The 24,377-nt window shown below is 37.8% G+C and overlaps 1 protein-coding gene and 1 pseudogene across 1 annotated transcript in view; both read left to right on the forward strand.

The window, feature by feature from the left end:
• Positions 1-24,377, forward strand: part of NALF1 (NALCN channel auxiliary factor 1) — a 601,297-nt gene that overhangs the window by 77,387 nt on the left and 499,533 nt on the right. The window lies entirely within an intron of this gene.
• On the forward strand, positions 12,575-13,693 carry LOC113251142 (PIH1 domain-containing protein 2-like; annotated as a pseudogene).

A 24,377-nucleotide genomic window follows, 5' to 3' on the forward strand; every position in this document is an offset into this window, starting at 1 on the left:
GATCTAAAATTTATATGTTCAATTGCAAAACATTTTAAAAATCTTAATTCAAATACTTATCATATACTAATAAAAACTTTATGTTAAAATATAATCTCAAACCAGTCTGGAAATTTGGGATTTGGAAATATCCAAAAAGTAAAGTTAAAAGTTGTTTTAGTTTTGTAATTTGGGAAGATTTTTTGATCACTAACAATACAAATCTAAACTGTAAGATAAAATATTGCATGCATTGTAAGTACACTTTCTTTTTTTTAAAAAAGATTTATTTGAGAGAGAGAGAGAGAGAGAGAATGAGCAGGGAGGGGCAGAGGGAGAGAGAGAATCTCAAGCAGACTCCCCCTGATCTTGGAGCCTGTGGCAGGGCTCCACCTCATGACCCTGAGATCATGACCAAAGGTGAAACTAAGGGTTGGACATTCAACAGACTGCACCACCCAGGTGCCCCTATAAGTACATTTTCACCAAATGAAATTATTTTATGACCCTTTGGGGGAAAAAAAATGCAGGTCAAGTGATTTTAGGTAAGGTGTTAAATGCAGATTCCCTTCTTCCTCAGAAGGAAGAAGACAAATGACTGCAAGGACCATGAAAGGTCAAGGAAAATTTAGGCCAAAACCAAGAATGCAGCAAAAGAATTGCCAGAAGCAAAGAAGACACAATGAAAAGGAAATTCTTTAAAGAAGGAAGAAAAAAATGACAGTTTAGGTCATTGGAGATTTAACTGACTCCTCAAAGTCAGAGAGAACAAAGCAGTCTGAAGACCTTTTACAATAGTCCTATTGAGACTTCACCCCAGCCATTAACATATCTTCCTAATTACACTAGGCAAGTCTCAGACAGGTGACTGGTAAACCCTGCACTTTTTGAGGAAAATAATTGGGTAATGGCTTGAAAGCAATTAGGAGGATCATTGGATAAGAGATTCTGTATTATTTACCTGTGAGACCATGACACTTTGAAGTCTATTTCAGAAGTTAAAGCCCAGTTATAAATAATTATGAAAAATATCTTTCCTGAAGATGTAGGGATCTTCTTGATTCGTGAACTAGAATTACTATTCTGTATATTTGTGGATAATTTACTATGCATGAATAATGTTAAATAACTCTTTGACCTTTAAAACTTTAGGCGTACAGCAGCTGTATCACATATATGGTCGACCTTGGCCCTCATCGATACTCACAATGCAAGCTGAATGGGTCATGAGACCTCACATGATGGCCCCTGAATTTCAGGTAGCTCCCAACAGCAGAAATAATCAAGAGAATGTCTTGGATAACTCTGGCTGCTGTTGGAGACTATCATGATTATAGGAAAAACTAAAGTAGATTTTGAAGTTTGGGTATTCGGAGGATCTACACTGATGAAATTTTTTAAGTAGTAACCACAGCCCCACTACATTTTAGGCTCAGAAGCAGGACATAGCTGTGTTCACGCGCAGCCATTGATCTAAGGGGGACCGACCAGTTTAATTAAGGTTAATGAAACAGTTCTTCAAAAAATACCCACTCTATTTCTTAACTCTGACGAATTTGCTGTATCTACCAATCAGTTACTTTCTTTCCTCAATTTTATTGGTAGTGTGGATTTTAAGAATTGATCCTCCTATTTCCAAAAAAGATTAGATTTCATTTTCTTCTACTTGTTTATTAGGTGTTAAAGATAGAGGAGAACTTATTCAGAGTATGGTTCAAATTGTCCAACTCTGTTCTTAAAAATGTTTTCTGGAGATCTCTATTTAGTGGAAAGAAATAAGTCTCAATGATTCTGTTTGTATCCTAAGTGTTTTTGAAACTACTGTATAGTATTACTTATTGTGCTCCTTCATGTTACGCTATTTTCATAGGTTATCCCTACTCCTGCAACGGAGTTCCAGTCATAGGTAGGTATGTTTATATTCACTTTGCAGAAGAAAAGCCAAGAATCAGAGTAGTTGAAAAATTTGCCACAAGTATACAGTATTTAGCATATCAGGGCTGTAATTTTAGAAATAAACCATGATCCATGTATTGAGTGCTCACGATAGGCCAGATACTGTTCTAAGCACTGTAGATGGAATGTTTCATTTTATTCTGGAATGAATCCTAGAAGGCAGTTTCATGGACTTCATTTCCAGATATGGAAACTGAGGTTCAAACAGTGCAATGACTTGTTCAAGGACACGGGATTCAAGCGATGAGCTGAGATTTGCATTCAGGTCAGTCTTACTCCCTGTTGCTCCTGCTTTCTGTAGGTCCCTAGGAGTATTTGCTGGAATGACCTCCTAGTGATGATTCCTGGGTGTCCTTGCTTTCTCCATATCTCTTTCTTTATAAAGTTTTCCCCATTCTTTAAATGGATCTCTTCTTACATAGAAACATGGAAAGAGAAAAATGCTCTGTAAAGATTTAGCAATGTCTTAAGATATGTTCTAGAGTAGGGTAAGATAACAAACAGAGAAAATGTCTATTATAAATGGCATTATGAGGATATATAGATATAGATAGATATATATACCGATACATATACCGATACATATCTATCTATATCGATATATCTACACAACTGTTGGCCCTCAGACAACCTGGGGAGTTAGAGGTGCTGATCCCCGGCGTAGTTGAAAATCTGCATATAAATTTGCCTCCCTATAAACTTAACTACTAACAGCTGACTACTGACCGGGAGCCTTACTGATAACACGAACAGTTGAGTAACACATATTTTGTATATTATATGCGTTATATACTGTATTCTTACAATAAACTAAGATAGGGAAAAGAGTGTTATTGAGGAAATCATAAAGAAGGGAAAATACATTTACAGTGCTGTACTGTCAAAAAATCTGCATGTAAGGGACCCTGTGGTGTTCAAAGGTCAACTGTGCACACACACAAATGTATATATATATTAGCATCCATACAACTCTTACACTATTACATGAAAGCATGTGATCATTCATACAGTCTCCCTAACTTTAAGGTACAAATGTGATTCCAGGTTTCTTCTCAGAAGGAATGCCCTTGTCCCCTAATTGATATATAGACATGTGACCATAGAATATTCTGATGTAGACAATGAAACTAAACATTATAAATCGTTGTAGAGCATTTCAGGACTCTAGAATAGCATATAATAACCAGTTATTGCCACAGAACACTAACGCAGGGCTAGAGTCTGAGTCCACTGCCCAACCACACTCGGACATAGAGCAGGGGCAGGGAATCCTGGCCCTTGAATTCATTCATCTCACCTTGGAGGCAAGTAACAGGAAGCCCCAAACCATTTATGCACCCACTCACAAAGCACAGTGTGACTTTAACTTACGAAAAACTACCTTAGAAGGTCATGTGGTATGAATTTCCATGTTAATTTTTTCTCTGTTTTTGCGCACTTGTATACATTTATTTTGTTTCTTTGTGACAGAAACACACCGGGGGTATTTCTGCATCATTTTCTGCACCTGAGTCTCTCTTTATGGTTGCCCCTCTCCTGTTGGATTTTTCCCTCTGATTCTTTTATGCTTTTGCCCCCACACCCCAATTTCTAATTCTTTTTATTGTCAGTTGCCTGCTTCCTTTAGCCATAATATAAAATAAAATTGTAAAAAACAACTCTGAGTTGCTTTTGAGCTCTTCATGTGATATGACAGCAAAAATTAATTTGCTTTCATTTCTGTAGCTTTTCGTTGATTCTTTTCATGGATCAGACGCTCATTAAAGCAAAGCCCGGGGTGGAAGTACGCATTCTGTGCCTTTCCATGACTGCTTTGAACTGAATTCATGAAATCGATACATGACAGTCAGCAGCTTAGAAGTTGGATTCCATCAGTTTGTTTTAATGGAGTTTGTCTTGTGTTTTAAATGGATCGGCGCTCTTTGCTGCTCTAACATGAAGTATCAGTATGTTTGTTATATGGGATTTTTCTGACTTGTACATATACAGATATAAATCTTCTCATAGGCTGATCACAATTCTAAAATATTCTGTTTGACACTTAATCCATCTGCTTAAGTCTTATACATATCATTCACCCAGCCAATATTTGAGACAATGAATTGATGGCAGATTTCAGTATGTATTTCTCCTGTCGCTGTTAGTGCTAATAGAGCTGCATTTCGATCTGTTTTGTAGTACAGTTTCACTGGAAAGAAAATTAATTTTTAGTGACCTAGTCATACATTTTCTTTATGTCTGATTTTCACTTGATTTAAAAAAGATAATGTTTGGGTGAGCACGTTGTTATCTACAACTTAGTCTTTTTCAAAGCAGCATTTCTAACACATCTGCTAAGCCATTGTTTGCGTTAGTTTGGTGTCGAATATGAAAGGTGTCTATTTTATTCACTTGATTGCTAGGAATGATCCAGATTCATTTTACTAACACTGCCCTCTGTGAGGTGACACTGACCAAGGTTCTCAGGTGGTCATTAGCCACAGTCCCCGCCTGGTAGAAAGGGTGGGACTGCAAAAAAGCTCATTGTAGCTACACCTTTATGTGCAATTACATCCACTTCATTTCGTAACTGAGGATGAAGGATAATCATCATACGTAACTCCTGGTGGCCTCTGATGGAGCTATTATGGACGATTGCTCTCTTCTTTATGTTTTTTATTTTTACAGTGAACAAAGAAAAAAACCCAGCTAATATATAGCTATTTTTAAAAAGAGGCTAATGTGACCTAGATAAAGAGGAATTTAAAACAGCTAGTTGATTAGACCCTAAAGGATACGATTTGTCATAGACATAATATGTTCCTCAAATATTTATAAAGGCTTAATAATAGGTGTGCTTTAAATATTTCATTCCCCTCAACCCCCCCAAATCTAGGTAATATTCATTAGTTTAAACATTTATTAATTTAGTACGCTTAAATAAACTAAGATGATATTTCAGGACTATTCAGTGAGACCCAGTTTTATAAATGATGCAACCAAATCATCTATTTTCATTTATTATGAATATAAATAGTCAGGAATTCTATTTACCAGAGGGTCTCGTGAGAGACCATTCAATTTCACTTTTGAGTCTATCCTCATTTTTAAGCCTATTCTCATTTTAAAATCTGTCCTTAAATAGTGTAATCATTTGTATGTGTATATATAGGCAGAAGCATACACATTTATATACATACACATGTAATTGGAACTAAGTAGGTAAATATTATGTAAGTAGGCTTGCAAGCTTCTGTGCTAAGCTCTAGGAACTAATTGAGAGAAGATGGCACTTCACTGTGCCGTTAGTTACGTAACCAGGCTGTCCTGTTCCATGCACATCAACAAGAAACTCACCTTGGAATTTTGTTGTTAGATAAATAAATATTTTAGGGAGAAATTTAGAAACCCCGTTGGACTGTATTTATTCAGCACACATTCTAATGATACCCAGCATTTTAGAAATGGGTATTTATGGCTTGTTAAACATTTGTGGTGCAGTGAAAATCCGTAAATTGCGATGAACACAACAAAGCTGGAAAATGCAGAAAATTGTGATTTCACTATCCTTCTGCTGAGCTGCTTGCACGTGTGGTGGTGGGGTGTCTGTGGTATTCTAGTCCTAGCTGCATATTTTCTTTCCCCGCGGTGGTAAGTCTCATTCAGTGAAGTGACAGATATATCTGCTAGACGTCTCTTTCAGTGGGTGAGGAATAGCGCTTGCTTTAGAGAGCACTTACTTTACTAAGGACAGTAATTTGCAGTGACTCGAAAAGCAGGGGCTAGATGTCTTCCATGTATAAGCTACTCCCGAATTGTGAGATAAATCACTTTATAATCTGTACTGGTTCCTTCAGTCCAATGGCTGGGAAATTACTAATCAAACATAGCTCTTCAAAGGGCTTGACTTGATATCATATAGTTGACCTTAGCACAGAGAATGTTTTGCTGGAAAAATTGTAAACTCCACTAAAATATGTCCCAGTCTGTCCCTGGGTGTTTTGCACTATTTCCACTGATTTTACTGATCTTGGTCATCTGATGAGTATTTTTGTGATAGAAGAGACTTCTCAGTATGAGCTGTTAGGCTTTAGATGTTCGACAATACAGAATGGTCATTTTGACATAATCACAGTAATTTTTGGGTGCTGGTTTTAAGAAGTCAAATGTACTTGGTTTTTCCTTTCTTGATTTTTCTTATATTACTGTCACTTAGATGAGATAGTCCCTTCATTAGAGTACTTTATCACATATTGATGTCAAAGTCTTTCTCTCTCTTCTAGCTCCCTCTATATGCATAGATATAAATAGACACAGATACCCAGATATAGATGTTTACAGATATTGTGTGTGTGTGTGTGTGTGTGTGTGTGTGTGTGTGTGTACATACAATAAGGCTTGACCTAATGGTATTGCAATATCTAGCTATCTGTTTCCTCTCCTAATATGTTCATAATATTTCCACCCTGGCTGAAAGAAGGGGGAACAGGAAACAAAGAGGTTACCACGGGGGGGCTCTTCCTTGAGGTTATGGTACCTCACTGTATGCTGCCTGGCAAGCTTTCCTGGAGGTCATGGAACAGAAGGGTTCAAAGACCAAACCAAGAAGATCGGATTGCCGAGACTATCACATCTTTGTAAATATGCAGTGTGAAGTAGGAGAAAGAAAGTGACAGGTAACATGCTTAGGATGGGGTGCCAGAGGAGGGGGGCAGCTTGTGATCAAGTAAGGTAGATCTGTTGGCCTTTGGTGGGAAACTCATCCAGGTGGCTAGACACCTGCTAGTCTGGTATTTATATAATTTAGTGTAATATCAGTGTATTAATGCAGTGGTACAAAATAGTAGGAGTTGTACTAGTAGAATATATTATATTTCTTTATACAACTACAAGTACACAAGTCACTGACAGAAATCATTCTGTATCTCTACGTTTTCTAGTAATACCTGTTTGCTGCTTTTCTTATTAATGTTGTGTGTTTCAGACATACAGAAATAGGCCACAGAGCCTTAACAAATAGTTTCGAAGGAAGCTTAAAATGGAAACAATCTCATCTACTATTTTTCTCCCCAGTGAACCAGGAAGTCCTGCCCTTTTTTTTTTTTTTAATTTCGGTATGGAAAACTTTAGTATAGGATCCCAGATGTTCTGAAAGTACATAATTTGAGAACCAGTGATTTAGTCTGAAGAAAATAATAATAGGCCAACTAAATAACTATTTTAAGGCTATAAGTGGACATTATATGGAGGATGGCATCCAGTGATACTTAATTTACTGGAGTTGCTATTTTTACCCCTCGAGGTCTGACTGGTGACTAATTCTTGGGGGAGAGGGAAGAGCACTTTAACTGGATCTTTCTTATTTGTGTAGATATTGATTTTCCCATTTTTATCATTTCTCTTGTATTATGTTTGGGAGATTTATGAAGTATATAAAATGGTTTCAAATGATATGTTGGGTGCCAGAAAATGATTAATTCATTTTTCTTTGTTTCGGTTAAAATATGATGCCTGTGAATTTTAAAGAAATTATCAAAACAGATGTGCTTCCTGTTATTCTTTGCAGCACCCTCTGAGGCTGATATCTGGAGGTCGGAAACTCTGTAATTATTTTGCTTGTCTCAGTTCTCTCTCTCAAAACCTCATAATCGATCAGTTCTCATTGCCACACAGATACAATCCAGTTCCTTAAGAAACTGTATGACTTTCTTTTTTATTATTTTATTTTTAATTGTGGTTACAAAAACCCCACGTAACCTAAAATTTACCTTCCTAGCCATTTTAAGTGTGTAGTTCTGTATTGACAAGTATATTCACACTGTTGGGTAACTGATCGCTAAAACTTCTTCAGAATCCCTTACGAAACTGCAACTCCGAAGCATGTAACAACTTGCCCTCCCCCTCCCCTCTTTCCCCAGCCCCTGACAGCCACCGCTCTGTGAGACTTTCTTCATCTGACTCCTGTCGCCTTTTTGGTTTTTCTCTAATCTCAAAACCTGCTGTTCAGGCACACAAAACTTTCCATTCCCCAGTCTCCAGTTTTAAGACCTTCATCTGCATTCTTTCCCCACCCATTGTTTGGTTAAGTTCTGACTCAACTTTCAGATACAGACTTACGAGACTCTCCTAGAATGGGGACATGTGCACTACTATGTGCTCCTATAGGCACCCTTCATTTACAACTATCACAACAATTAGCGTAAAACTTTTCTTTGAAAGAATGTGAGCCCTTCAAAAGTAAATCCAGTAGCTACATACAGAACATCCAGTCCAGCCCATCATTTTATTCTTGGCACTGTAGCTCACACTAAATAAATAACTGTTGACTGGATAAGCGGGTCAGTGCTCAAAATACCTAATTTGAATCTGTCACCTACTGGCTGTGTGCCCTTGGATGCAGAAAGATGATGATGATGACGACAATATTAATTACGACAGTAATGACAGTAGCAAGCAGCCATGTCTGTCACTTACACAGCACTTCCTATGTATGAGGCACTTTTTAAAGGTTTACATGTATTAACTCATTTACTCCTCATAATAACCCTATTCATGAGGCACTGTGATTGTGCCGGTTGTCAGATGAGTAGAGAGGACAGGAATGCGGAGTGATTTGTTCAAGGTCACTTAACTCAAAAGAACAGAACTGTCCCTGAAATCAGACACTTGGAGTCTGAACTCGTGTTCAGAAATATCACTGCTTTCTGAGTTGGACCTCCACTTCTTTATTTATAATAAGGGTTATTGTAACTATTTCAAATACGGGTGATGAGCAGTAAGTATTCTAATCTATGCAAGCGGCTTAGCACAGTGCCTGATTCCTAACAAAAGTTTAATAAATAACAGCATTTATTGCTTTAATATATGTTAAGTGCCTTGCTTGGTGCTTATAAGGCTGTAGGCTTTGAATAAATGTTAGCTGTCTTCTCCTGCCTTTCTCCTTAATTAGAGAAAGTTGGGGGTGACTGCTAGTGCAGAGGAGTTAGGTCCAGAGCACATTGCCGTGGCCGCCAGGAGAAAGTGTAGTAACTCATAGAAGCTGTGGAAGAAGAACACACATTTCGGAAACAGCCCCCCGTAACTGCGTGCTCATGCTTTGCTGGGATTGTGATAAAAACGTCTGGCATTTGAATAATATTTCTAACTTTGAAAGCATGTTCACATTTCTCATGTCATTTTTATCTCACGGCTGACCTTGGGAGAAAAGACATAATATCCCAATTCCCATGTTACAAAGGATCCTCAGTGACTTATTGAAGATAAGAGTAGTAGGGTACAAAGAAGAACTAGAAATTGTATTTCTAGACTGTTGTTATGTCAAAATGTAATTCATTCTCAAACCAGGATGTTTTTGAGAGTGGAAGAGGAAACTTAACGATTAAGTTAGGAGAACAGACATAAACTGGGTCTGTCCAGGGCCTGGAGGGGGTATGGGACCCCTTTCTCCTGCTCAGCAGAGTCTCCCTTCTCTTGCTCACTCTTTCTCTTGCCCAACAAGCATCACACTGACTTAAAATATTCTTCTTACTTGATCCAGAGAATGAGTCTCCTCCTCAGGGTGTCCATAGTTCCATTTGCTATCTATGTTCCACGTTGTGAAAATCAAACATATCTATTTGAAAAGGGTGAGAAATCTACCCTGATGCAATGACTATATTCACACATGCGGGCATGCATGTGTGTGCGCATGTGTGTGTATATTTGAGATAAAGGCTGAGAGGCTAGCATACTTGGTTTGCTTCTACGATGGAACTTCCTTTTTGCTCCGTTGAACTTCCTTTTATCAGCTATATTGAATCAGGTATTAGTTTCCTTGCACTGCTGTAACAAAATGCCATAAATTAGATGTCTTAAAAGAACAGACATTTATTGTCTTACAATTCTGAAGCTAGAAGTCCAAAATCAAGTTGTTTGCGGCGGTTGGTATTTTCACAGGCTTTCGAGGGAGAATCTGCTCAGTCTCTGTCTCAGCCTCTGGTCAGCCCCGTGGCTTACCTTGCCTTGCAGATAAGATACATCGCTTCAGCCCTCCATCTTCACATGTCATCTCCTGTGTGTCTGTGTCTTTACAATGGTCTTCTACAGTCATATTGAATTAGGGACCCACCCTACTCCAGGATGACCTCATCTTGACATTATGTTTGCAATGATCCTCCTTCCAAATCAGGTCACAATCTGAAGGACTAGGGGTAGAAATTCAACACTTTTTTTTTTTTTTCTTGGCAGGGGGCAATTCAACTCCTAACAATTAGTAAGAACAACTAAACCCAATCATATATGGAAAGATTTGCCAGTGTTGCACAGTCTGTATCCATCTCTCTTTTGCCATAATCTGTATCTTAGGAAAGCAAGAAAATATAAGAACTAATTTTGTCTGCTGAAGATATAACCTCATAGTGACCCTCCCTGTTCATTAGCTGGAAGATGGCGACAGGATGCAATTTCATGGGCAGGAATTATAAAGTTACTACAAAAATTAGCATTTTACTTAAATTATTTTCTTTACCTGCTGTTTAAAAGGTATGAAAATTATTTTCCTTTTAAAATTAAAAAATTATATTAGTGTTCTATTGATAACTGTATTTATTTCATATGTCTTAGTCATGAATAGTTGCTGATTGGAATGGGAAATAGTTTGGTATTTTAATAGAATTACAGATTATTACAAGGTAGATAGTTCACACTCCAGAATGTTGAAGATGACAGAGAAGTTATTACTGTAACCTGCTCTGGCTTTACATGAGCTACAGAACATGGTGGTATCTGGAGAGCTTCCACATGCCCTGCAGGACACAGCGGGGAAAAGGGACAATAGGGCTGAGCAAAAGACACTTTGGGAAGAATGACAGATCCTCTGGGAAGAGATCAGCAATCCTAAGCAATGAAGTCTCAAAGAGAGGGGCAAAAGTCAATGCCATTGAAGGTAGCTCATTGAGGCACCAAACGGAGAGGGTGGATGGAGGTGCTGAGCAGGCAGGACCGAGAGAGCACAGATAGAGTGTTGGCCGATGGCTTCTGTGAACATGGAAGGACTGGGATTAGCACCTAGTGTGGCAGGCAGTCCCCGAGAATAGTTGGAGTATGGATCTGGACTCACAAGAACCAGGTTCACGTGCAAGACATCAGAAGCACGCACTGCCCCGTTTCCTCTAGCACTTCTACCAGGATAATGGAGCATCCTTAAAAGATCGTTGCAGATAAGTGTCCCGACCTTGCAGCTTGCTATTTGTTCTGAACGCACTGACTCTTTGGCATGAGATGGAGTCTTACAAAATCCACAAGCATCGTTCATGCTTCTGCTCGGAGACCTCCATGGTTCCCCACCAGGCAACTGACATTGTTCCTCGCCGTCATCCTCATCCTCCCTTACACTAGAGAGTGTGTATGTGTGCTTCAACATACACTGACCTAAGGTTTTCAAAACTATTGAAAGAGATACTTCGTGAGTAACAAAAGGTACAAGTATTTATATCTACAATAACTCCTTACTATCAGACAAAATTCAGAGTTTTTCATAGTTCTGGCCTGCATCTTTATAGATCTCTTACTCTCCTTACTGTTCAAATGACTTTCAGTAGTATCTCTTGAGGGAATGAAATCCAGAACGTGAAGCTTTCCATAATGCTGCTCTTTGTCTCCTCCGAATTGCTATTTCTCCCGCAGGAAGGCTCCGTGTGACAGTGATGTCCATTCTCTCCACCAGCCTCTGACCCTTTCTCCCACTGCGACAACCTCCGTGGAATGTCTCCCTGCCCTACTGCTGATGCAGACACACTCGTACATTATCACGCAGACTTTCTGTTTTCCTATCTTCCCACGTGTATCTGGAAGGGCTGCACCCCAGCGCAAGCTGCCTCATCACCGCCCTGCTCCTGGTTCAAAGGCACGGACCATGTCAAAGCTAAAGATTTACATCTTTAGTAAATCTTTAGTCCAGAGTCACGTTTGCATCTGATGTTTTCCTCCACAAAGTAACTTTGAGTGAACATTTATCATGAGGGACACTGGAAGTGAAGATACACGCATCAGTTTGTAGCTTTTCATATGAACTTATTACATGAAACTTACACTAACAAGGCAACAAAGAATTCATGAGACTCATTGTGAAGATTTGTGTGACCGCCATATCGAATGTCATTACAACGAAATCAGATCCGTAAACCTTTGCTGGCGACCAAATGATTCATTTTGCTGGGCACCGAAGCTTCTGTCCTTGTTTACTGTGCACAAAGTGCAGATCTTCTCGCTGAGGTGAATTGTTGCTTTCACAGCTCACTCACCCTTTTCCCTTGCGCCCTGTGGGACTGTCTCTGACCTATGACGTTCTTGTGAAAATTGGTATCTATGGTTTATGGGCCACGAGGAATAATTCAAATGATGACAGATCCCTGGAGGCGTGCGGTATAGTTAAGCATGCATGTTTTAAGATGACAATTATGAAGATACAAAAGCTGTGTCAGGCCTTCCTGGGCTCACACTTACTTTACGTTAAAATGTGGTGTCTCCATCATGATTTATCTACTTCTGTTTTACATGCATGTTTGTATTTATGCTTTTTATGCATTGACATTAAACAAATTTAGTATCTGGTTATGATTGATTCAAGTGCAAGCCCACACTCTGCCTCTTTGCTCCTCAAAGTTCAGTCTCTGGACCAGCAATGTTGCATCACTGGAGAAGCTTGGTAAACCTCCTGAATTCAGGTCAAGAGACCAAGAGAAGGGACTTCAGAGGCCTATTTACTTCAATCCTGGAGTCCTCCTGAAAGGGGCTGCTCTCTCAAGTTGCTGAGTCCTGTATCCTCCAAGAGGATCTAGCTGAAAGCAGCCCTGAGAGCACTAAGGAGTTCCTTCAATAGCCACTGGAAGAGGGGAGACAGCTCATTGCTGCCCCAGAACCACAGCTCTGTCTACACACCAGGACCCTGAAAATGAAAGAAAACAAAAACTTGTTATCAAAGTTTGTCAGTGGAAAAGGACAGTTAACCACTCCCCCAGCTCCCCAGTCAGTCACTCATGCAGTACCTGTAAGTGCTGGCCAACCCCAAGATAGGTCTGAGATATCAGATGTGTACATGGTTGTTGATGTCACCTACAATGCTGGTGTTCTCCAGGTGGAGAAAAGCACCAGGTGCAAAAAGATCACAGTATGGATGGCCATGAAATGCATTGAGGACAACTCCAATTTACTCTCTCACATTCTTACAGTCTTACTAAATTTAGAAGAAAAGGAAACACTCAAAGGATGGAACAAAACCTGACCAGAATGCAAACTGACCCCATGGGTTTAAGAGAGAAAACAGAGAAGAACTGACCCTTGAGTGGATTAGAAACAGTAGTGTGAGCAATCCAGGTCCCTTTCCTCAACTTTTACTGCCAAGAGACCAAGTTTTAAGCAAAACAAGTATCTGACGGAAGGCATTTCCAGTACAGAGATCCACGTGGAGATGAAGAGATCAGCCTATGAATTAAAAATTGTGGCTGCTCAGACTGAGAAACCCCTGAAAATTGAACTAGAAGTTAAATCACCTGGTAGTAATTCAGTATGTCTCTGTGACCTTAGTGTTTCTGAGGATGATTTATTGATCAAGGTCTCAGAGAAGTACAGATTACATCTGAATCTTCCAGAATCTGTGCATACTGAAATGACTATAGCAAAATTTATCAAAGAGAAAGCTACATTAATCATCAGAATGCCACTGGTGGCAGTCAAGAGCATCATCTCCTTTGGGTTTTCAGTGCTAAAGGCATGTGAATTACAGGACCTTCACTGTGGGTGAAGAGTAGTGCTTTATCTTAAACACTAGTTTCATATTTTCTAAGAGTTCTTTTTCACCAAATGATGTTTTCTCATCGACTTTATTTTTTTTAAGATTTTTATTTATTTATTTCAGACAGAGGGAGACAGAGAGAGAGAGCGCACACAAGCAGGGGGAAGGGCAGAGGGAGAGGCAGACTCCTCACTGAGCAGGGGCCAGACACGAGACTCAATCTCAAGACCCTGGGCTCATGACCTGAGCCAAAGGCAGACGCTTAACTGACTGCGCCACCCAGGCACCCCATCTTTCTTTTCTTCTCTTTTCTTTTTTTTTTTTTTTAACTCACTCTTTGTCCTTCTCACACTTGGCATGAAGCAGAAACTACTAAAAACAGTATTGCCATGATACACTTGTTTTGAAGGTATTTCTAACGGTCTCAAAGTAACAAATATGATTTGGGAAATTCTGTTTGTTTCCAGGTAACATGGGAGAATTCTTGGCTTACTGGTTGAAAGAAAAACACTTTTGTCTAGGAAATTTTTACATCAGAAAATAAAAATAAAAAATTTTAAAAAGCAGAGTTCAGGTGCAGCCCTGAACTACTACGTTGAAGTTGCAGTTCATGAGAAGTTTATCTTGATGTTTTCTGTGCACATTAAAGTTTGAGCACTCTTCTACATCTCTATGAAATGTACTCTTCTTACATGTGAATAAGTGTTTGGTTTTAGAACGTTGCCATTGTTTTTGGGCATGTAGAGCCCCAGAAAAATAATTTAACATTTTACACACACACACAAAAGTCTCCTAGCTTCCACCGACAGATGGAGATTTTACTTTGGGGGTCACACAGATGGAAGTATTATAAAGATACATTAGACACGATGTCTTTGGTTACCTGAAAAGCGAGATTTCATTAGACACTCTGTGTTTAATAAGACTAAATATTATTGAAAGTAGGTTTTTTCTCAGTAGTGACCCATTTTTCCTTACTTGTCACATCTGTATTTTATGTAGAAATCTATAGCATTTTCATAGAATTGTATATAAATAAAAATTGTGGCCTGCTGAGTTTGCTGGGTCTGATTTTTTATTCCTCCTTAAGTAACATGGCTCCTGGTTGTCCTGCACATGATTTTATATTCTGACGAATGCTACCAGCTGCAACTTTGGGCTAGTCCTAAGTCTGCAGTAGACTGTAACTTTTCCCCTACATGTATATACATATGTGTGCAAACGCTCCTGCACTCAAACATATTTGGAATTAATTTTGAGCAGCTCTAATAGTTTTGTCTATCAACCTCAGTTCATTATAGGAGCTGTGGCATTTACAGAGATAAGTGGAGAACAATTCCTGCTTTCTGGGCATTTATAATCTAGTATGCAAAATAAATTGAACAGAAATCACTTTGGTATGAAATGCAACAAAAGAGCCCCTGATTACTTTTGGACAGGGTAATCAAAAAGACATTCTTGATAAACTGGCATTTAATTGAACTTTGAAAGATACGTGGCATTTCAACAGGTAGAAAACAGCAAGAGCATTTTAACTGGAAGCAACAGGAGGAACAAAGACAGGAAAACCAAAAATGATGAGCCATGGAGAGAAAATGACAAATGCCCAAAAAAGTAAAGTGAAAGATGTTTTAAAAAATATCCGGGGCACCTGGGTAGCGTAGTCGTTGGGCGTCTGCCTTCGGCTCAGGGCGTGATCCTGGCGTTGTGGGATTGAGCCCCACATGGGGCTCCTCCGCTGGGAGCCTGCTTCTTCTTCTTCCACTCCCCTGCTGTGTTCCCTCTCTCACTGGCTGTTTCTCTGTCACATAAATAAAAAAATCTAAAAAAAAAAAAAAATCAAAAATTGAAGACTGAGTGCTCGACTTGCCACTACTCCACAATATGCGTATCTTCTAGCCTTTCTAAGAGCTTAGGTGTATGAAGGCATTATTCTCATTAATACTGGCAGATGAAAATGCTGCAGTGAATTTAGAAGACAAATATGCAAAGACATTTCTTAAAATAGTTAACTACAAAATCACATGGTCTCAGAACAAAAACATCAAGAGACATCCTCTCCCACTTTTCTACAAAGGACAGAAATCCTTTCTGGTCTCCTTTATGGTTTCCATTCCTGTTTTGCTTAAATTCATTTCATGACAGGTTTCTTCACTGAAATTTGCAAGATAGCTTTTGGAAAGCTCTTTTTTTCTTGAGTTTATTGGAAATCAGAGGAAAACCATTAGGGATCTACTTGTCTGTCCATCCCTGAGTCCCAAATTAAGAAATTGGGAACACATTCTTTTCTTCTCCTTAGACCTGAGACTTGCATGTGTGCATGTGTGCACGCGCGCACGCGAGCACGTGTGTGTATAAAAATTCTGAATACTCTGGTATCCCTTTTTTGGACTAATTCCTAGACTTTTGAATCTAATGGACCAGTAAATTCAAATCAGATCAAAGGTTTGTCAAGTGATTGCATTTAAAAAAAATCACTGTCGTGTATCTAATTTCACTTCTATTGCATAAATAAAAATATAAATTTCACTTAAAAATGGGAAGAAAATAATCTTAGATTGAAACAGCTCATATTTCACAACAACTTAATCTTATCATATGTTATAAGACTATGCACAATATAGTTCTTATGTTTCTCATATTTTTCCATGGATTAGAGAAAATTTCTGTATCATTGGCAGACCAACTCTTCTGTGTGACCTCTATTCTGTAAATCTCTCTGGTTAAAATGTCCTATCAGAACTGAATGCCTGGGACGCCTGGGTGGCTCAGTCGGTCAAGCAGCTGACTCTTGATTTCAACTCAGGTCACGCCTTATCAGGGTCCTGGGATCGAGTCCTGTGTAGGGCTCCGCGCTCAGTGGAGAGTCTGCTTGTAGATTCTTTCTCTCTCTCTCTGCACCTACCCTGGCTCCCACACACTTTCTCTCTCTCTCTCCTCCTCCTCTCTGTCTGTCAAATAAATTAAAAAAAAATAAATCTTAAAAAAACAAAAAACAAAAACACCGTACTCTCCAGCATGTCTTCTCCTGTTCGGACCTGCCCCTGAGCAAATGAAGCCACAGATCGCTCTTCTTGGCATCGTCTGTTTGCTCGCCTTGCGCTTAGACTCTCAGAGCCACCACTCCACGTCTTTACCTGTGCAGTGAAATTTTTGAACCTAAAGGCAACACTTTGTATTTATTTTTATTCAGCTATATCCTGTTCGTTTGCCCCCGTGTTGCGTTCTGTTGAACACTTTAAAAATAACGGTGATGGATCTCTATAAAGTTTATTTACAATGTCTTCAAGGCTGTCAAAAAAATTTGAGCAGGAAAATTGTATAAAACTCCTCATAGCACATATTCCATGTATCAATAGTGTGTCATTTTTTCTTTTGCTTGACATGAATACAAATTGAATCAGTTTTATGTACTTTAAAAAAAATTCTGCCAGTTTGAAGTTTTGGCAAATGCAGCTTTATATTTCTTCATCATCTGTTCAACAATTTTTTTATGAGAAAGTTTTTAAAAATAAAAATTCTATATATTTAAGGTGTATGACATGATGATTTGGTATAAATACACATAGTGAAATGATTACTACTGTTAAGCTAACTAACATCTCCTCACAGTCAGCATATTTTGGTGTGTGATGAGTGTTCAGTATTATTAAGTATAGTCATCATGCCTGTATTTTAGATATCTTATTTGTCCTACACCACTGCAAATTTGTACCCTTTGACCAACATCTCCCTATTTCTCCCCGAACCCCAGCCCCTTGTAACCACCATTCTACTCTCTGCTTTTATGAGTTTGACTTTTTAAAAAAATTCCACATATAAGTGAGATTATACAGTATTTGTCTTTCTCTGTTTGACTTATTTCACTGAGCATAATGTCTTCCAGGTTCATCCATGTTGTCACACATGGCAGGATTTACCTCTTTCTCAGTAATGAATAATATTCCATGGTGTGTGTTTATCTTCTCTATCCATTCATCTATCAATGGACATGCAGGTTGTTTCTATACCTTGGTGATTATGAATAATGCTGCAATGAATATGGGAGTGCAAATACTTCTTTGAGATACTCATTTTATTTCCTTTGGATGTATACCCAGAAGTGGAAATTTTGGATCATATGGTAGTTCTATTTTTAAGTTTTTGAGGAATCTCCATAATGTTTTCCAAAATGGCTGTATCAGTTTGCATTCCCATCAAGAGTGCACCAGGGTTCCCTTTTCTTCACATCCTCTCCAACATTTGTTTTCTTTTGTCTTTTTCATAATAGCTATCCTAAGAGATATGAGATGATATCTCACTGTGGTTTTGATTTGTATTTTTCTGATAATCATTGATGTTGAGCACCTTTTCATGTATCGAAGTGGCCATTTGTGTGTCTTCTCTTGAGAAATGTCTATTCAGGGCCTTTGACCATTTTTTAATCAGATTATTTGTTTTCTTCCTAGTGAGTTGTTTGAACTCCTTATGTATTTTGGATGTTAATCCCTTCTCAGACGTACGGTTTGCAAATATTTTCTCCCGTTTTGTGGATTTCCTCTTCACTCTGTTGTTTCCTTTACTGTACAGAGGGTTTTAAGTTTGATGTAATAACACTTGTCTGTTTTTGTTTTGTTGACTGTGCTTTTGGGATCACATCCAAAAAGTCATTGCCCTGACCAATGTCAAGAAGCTTCCTCTCTAAATTTTTTCTTAAAAGTTTTATGGTTTCAGGTCTTACATTTAAGACTTTAATCCATTGTGAGTTGATTTGCATGAGTTAAGGGTTCAATTTCATTCTTCTGCATGCTGGAAACTCGTTTTCCCAACACCACTTAGTGAAGAGACTACCCTTTCCCCCTTATGTGTTCTTGGCACTTTTGTTGAAGCTCAGCTGACCATAAATGCATGAATTTTTCAAGTTTTGGCAAACATAGTTTTGTATTTCTCATCATCTGTTCAACATTTTCAAGAAATGTCTCTGTTGTTTTTGTCATGATCAAACACGTTTAAATTAAAACAATAACAAGAAAGAAGATTTATTATTTTGCTGCAAAGAAACTCAACAACTAATTTGGGGTCAGGAAGAATCATTGGTAACCTATAAGCAGAAGCCAGTTAAAAATAGGAAAAATGGCTATAAACACTTAGAAAAGTAAGGACTTCAAGAAGTTAGAAACATGTCAGGATCCTAGGAAAGGCCTTAGATAAGAAGACAAATATCCAAAGGGCAGATGGCCACAGAGAGACCCAGGGCTAGAAGGAGTACTTCAGAAGAAAGTGGTTTTGTCCTTGTGTGGACCATTTATCTAAAAGGTGATAAGTCGACTATGAACAGATTGTTAAGAGTCTGCAATCTCTTTGGAAAGATTTAGAGCATAAAAGAATTGACTTTAAAAAGCAAAATGAGTCTCATAAAATCTGCTTTCATCTTCTTCAACCATGGTGCTTATGTTACAGCTAAAGTCTAAATGTTGGCTAATACAATGGTGAAAGATCATCAGGAGATTAATAGATTGACACTCTAATGTAGAAGAAAAGAGAGTGTTGTATAATTTGTGTAATGAATATAACATTGGATACATAGTTAAAACATCTGACATGCCATTAATTACTAAATTTAAGTCATTTAATATTTTTGTTTCATTATGTATCATGTAGCAGTGCTTAAGTCTTTCTTACATATAATACTGTTTTTCAAAAATTGATACTGGTAAAGTAATCAAAATGAATATATTTTGCAAAATTTAAAATTTATATTTTTGTTATATATGCAAAAGTTCTGTGTGCCTTGATTGCATGAATTTCATTTGAGGTTAATTTACATTATAAATGTAAATGTATATAAATATGTATAATGTGTTTATAGTCAATAATAAAGCGTTAAGTTTGAGTTTAAGTTATTTTGAGGTGGGCAACCACTTCACAGAGTATAATATCTATGGATTTCTGCAGTATATTTCTCATCATGATTTAGCATTTGAGACATAACTATTTTACGAGGTAGTGCCTGAATAGGACCTGCATTTGTACATGTTCAGTACCACTGAGCAGGCCATCTATTCAGTAGAACTATTAAAATTAAGTCGGTCTGTTTTAAAGAACAATTATTTATTTGTTAATTATTTATTCAATAAACTGCGCATGCATGAGGTAACCTGATCTAATCTTGTAATTGACAAATAAATAGATGTTTTTAAAATAAAATAGTCAAGCCAGTTAGTTCTTTGTGGTTAATCCAAAGACCAGCTGTTTGGCACCATATAGCTGTTTACTTTTTTTATCTAAATAATGTTCTCCAACTCTTTACAAAACAGAGCTATTCTTCAAGGTCACTTTCTCATTATCTTTAACCCGAAAGAAGGCTTCCCTAAGAATACAAATGTGACTCCTCTTTTACTTTTACCTTGGGCAAAGCAATATGAAATATTACTGGAACATACTCTGCTGTTTTGCTATGAGTCTTACAATAATTTACCCACTCCAGAAAGGTTAAGTCATGTCATCCCACTAAAACCTCCTAAGCCTGCAAAATAGATTATTTTATGGTAAAGCAGCTTTCCTTTCTAAGTGTGCTTTGCCCTAGAGGAAATGAAGTTGCCACTTTAGAATGCTCGATAACATGTTCCACTCAGCATTGTAACTCCCGGAGATTAATCAGTTTCTGCTCCGTTTCATCACTCAGTCAAGCGGCTTTCAAATTATGGTTGCCAACCCTCTGACTTGCACCTATGCTCCCTAGGATGCAGCCTTTTAAAGTAGACTTTCTCCGTTGCTTTTTTTTTTTCGTCATCCTCCGTTATTTATAAAACAGATTTTAAAATCAGTTATTTCAAATTTAGCACTTTTTAGCCTTCTAAAGAAAATAAATATTCCTTATAGAAGTTTATTTTCTAATTTTAAATATTTTATTTTATGACATTTTAGCATAAAGGACTTCTATGGTAACATTTTAGAAAATACCATTTAGGAGGTACGATTCTCTACTAGAATTGTGCAATTAAGTAATATAGTATAATTATTATTTTAGTGGAAAGCCAATATCTACCTAAAGGTATTGTTACTTATCAGTGTAACATCACTACTTATGAGTTTTTTGTTTGTTTGCTTATTGCTTTTCTTTGTTTTGTTCTGTTTTTGATGTTAAAGAAATCTGCAATAATATTGTGGTGGCTAGGGATTTGTCCCAAAGACTAACTTTTATTTCCCTTTTTCTGCCTCTTTTAAAGATAAAAGTAAGAATTCATATTATCTATTTCATTCTAAAACATATCCAGCTACAAAAAGCTTAAATGGATTATAGTTTATGAGGAGACTTTAAAAAATGTGATCCAGTTCAGTTTAGTATGAGTTAAACACAAGTTAAATAATCTTGTCTCCCTTCCTTGAGAAATTCCATTCCCATGGTTACTTTGTGGAGGACCCAGAGAGACCCTCCTGTGGGACAGCTTGAAGGTCTTGCTGCATTTTCTAGTCTCAGTGGATGATCTCCTTGGTGTGAGCTGATTCTGTTTCCCTATAGGTGATACACTGAGCCCCATGCTCTCCACATGTGGCAGCCATTGGCCACATGTGGCTCTTGAGCCCTTGAAATGGTGCTAAGTAAGACTGAGGGCATGCATTTTTACAATTTTATTTAATTTCGATCAATTTAAATTAAATTATTGATTTAAATTAGGTATGCAGTGTAAAACGAACTTACATTAAGCATACCTTTCTTATTTGGCTAGGACTGTATTGGACCGTTGGCATTTTTGCCTATGATGAAGATAGGCTGCCAGTGTAAAACACAAGGTTTCAAAGATAAGGTATGAAATGAGAAAGTAGACCATTTCAGGAAAAATTTTAATTTTGATTACATGCTGAATGATAAGACTTTGGGTATATTATGTGAAATAAATTATACTATTAAAGTTAATTTCACCTGTTCCTTTTTCACTTTTTCAATGTGGCTCCCAGGGTAGTTAAAATTGTGTGGTTTGCCTTGTATTTCTGTTATGTGTACAGCTCCGGTGGTTGAGATGGCGGAGACTCTGGTGGTTCTCTACATACAGGTGGATTTGGCAGTGAATTCCCACACAACTTAAAATTTCCTCCATCATCACAGATTCTTTCCTTTTCATCCTTTTTAAGAGAAAATCATTTATAATGCAGATTTCCCAAAATAAGTTTTTGGGCAATGTTAATAAGGTTTCTTAGGGCTTTAATATGCCACATGCCATTATACCCTGAGGCAGCTCCCCAGTTGATTTCCAGGGAGAATCACTGCATCCAGCATTTTTGGAGCAGATAATCAGGGGCGCCTGGGTGGCTCAGTTGGTTAAGCATCTGTTGATTTCCACTCAGGTCATGATCTCAGGGTCCTGAGATTGAGCCCCCTGTCAGGCTTCCTGCTTAGCAGGGAGTCTGCCTGAGATTCTCTCCCTCTCCCTTTTCCCCTCTTCCTGTGCTCGTGCTCTCTCCCTCTCTCTCAGACAAATAAATCTAAAAGACAGACAGACAACAAGACGATCAGATATTGGGTAGTATAATAATGGTGATGCTACTCATTTTGTTGCTCATCTTCTATTCTAATGTCATTTGTGATATTCTGTAAGGTCCCCATGGATGTGACGTGTGTATTTTATATTGATACTTTCCCCTGCAGCTAAATGGCCTTTTTCAGCTGGTTGACTTTAGATTCCTCACTTTCCTTCTCTCTTTCTTTCATCCTCAGACTCATCCTTGGCAGGTAAAAGAACAAATAGCACAAGTAAATCAAAGAATGTGTGTGAGATTCCCTACCCCAGTATTTAGCACATAGACTTTCATATGCTAAACATTTCTAATTCTTATTACTAGCTTCAATTAAATATTCAAGACATTAAATTAAATACCAGAGGGCATTCAATGCTTCTGATTCAAAAATTATTCCTGACTAATGAGTATTAATTAATTCTCAGGTCAGTTAACAAATATTTATTGAGTTTACATTGTTCAAGGAACTGTGTTGTCAACACTGGAGATTCCGCAGAAATAGAAACACATGAAATTTAATCATCTGAACTCACAGAAAATAATTGTATCAGTGAATGATTGCAGCATATTTAGCAAAAATAGCCAATGCTGGTATAGCATACAGATTTGTTCATTTATTATTTTGAGATTTCCATTCTGCTACTTATGTTAAACAGGGTATCTTATGTGCAACTGCCAAGCAACCATTGTACGTAATGCGTGTAAAATAAAGCTGAATTTTGTGTCTTATGAACTGCAAACTACAATTGAAATATTTTTACATCAAATTAGTAAAGAATATAACATTACCTACTGAGAAAGTAGATGGAATTTACATGCTTTTCATTTTCTAGTGCCTTTTACTCTTTTTGGAGTTATTTAACAGATAGCATCCCATTTGCTCCCTGATAAGAAGTGGGGAATCTGGGAATGTTTTTCACCATGCCATGAAAAAGAGCAGTTAAATTACTGTAGTTGAGGGGCTCCTGGATGGCTTAGTAGGTTGGGTGTCTAACTCTTGGCTCAGGTCATGATCTTAGAGTTTTGGGATTGAGCCCAATGTCAGGCTCTGGGCTCAATGCAGAATCTGCTTGGGACTCTCTCTCCTTCTCCATATGTCCCCCCCCCCCCCCCCCCCCGCCCATGCCACCTCTCTGTCTTTCGAAAAAAAAAATCCTTAAAAAAATACTATAGTTGAGATTCAACTTTGTCATTTTGTTAGAATTGAAAGCATCACTTACAGAAATAACCTGGGCTCTTTCAGTTGATAACTGGCTTCACTTAAGATGATCCTCGTTAGGAATCAGAACAGGGACAGTATTTTGTGAGACCTAAAATCTTTCTATGAAATGTGCTGCCGATCATATGCAGGAAACAAATCAGAAATAATTAAATTTAGAATTAAATATTATACCTTTAAGTTTTTTTAATTTTAACTTTTTACAATCTCAGTAGAGTCATATATACATTTTAACAGTGAATTATTAGATTTTAAAAATGTCCAGAACTCCTCTTGAAGAAACACTATTCTTTCCTTAAGAGTTATCTTCCAGAAGACTTTTACATGACATAATTTTAGTTAGCAGTGTCGAAAAAAAGTGAAAGACACGGTATGTGTGGATTATAGAATCTGGGCATATGAGACTCTTCACTGCCTTCCATGTATTAGATGTACACCAGGGTGTGACCATCTTGCAAAAGTATGATCCTGTTGAAAAAAGTATTTGTTGAACTAGGTATTTGGGGCAATGGAGAAATAAAATAGTTTTTGCAGTAAGAATGCACAGAGTATAATAGGGCAGAGTGAGGTAAAACAAATGTACAATTAACAGAACCAAAGAGTGGATGTTCATTTCCTAACAGCTGGAAGAGAACCCTGGTTTTAGTAGATTAGGAGAAAGATCCCATCTGGTGAAAGGCTCGATCTTCACAAAATAAGCATTTGAAATTAGCTGCTCAGGATGGCAGATATGTACAGGTAGAGATGGAACAGAATGTCTTACAAACAGAAAGAGCCGTGTGGACATAAGGAAGCAAATGTAAATCACGATCAGGCACAGCAAACAATGCTGTGATTATAGCGTGAGGGGAGTGTAAGCAATCGGGGCTCAAGGTGGAAATCGAAGTCAAGTTGTGAAGGTTTTGACTATCAGGACACCTATTTTATTCAATGGACAATGAAAAAATAAAATTAGGGATGGAACTGTACGAACATTTA

This window comes from Ursus arctos, unplaced genomic scaffold (assembly GCF_023065955.2).
Source record: "Ursus arctos isolate Adak ecotype North America unplaced genomic scaffold, UrsArc2.0 scaffold_10, whole genome shotgun sequence".
NCBI lineage: Eukaryota > Metazoa > Chordata > Mammalia > Carnivora > Ursidae > Ursus > Ursus arctos.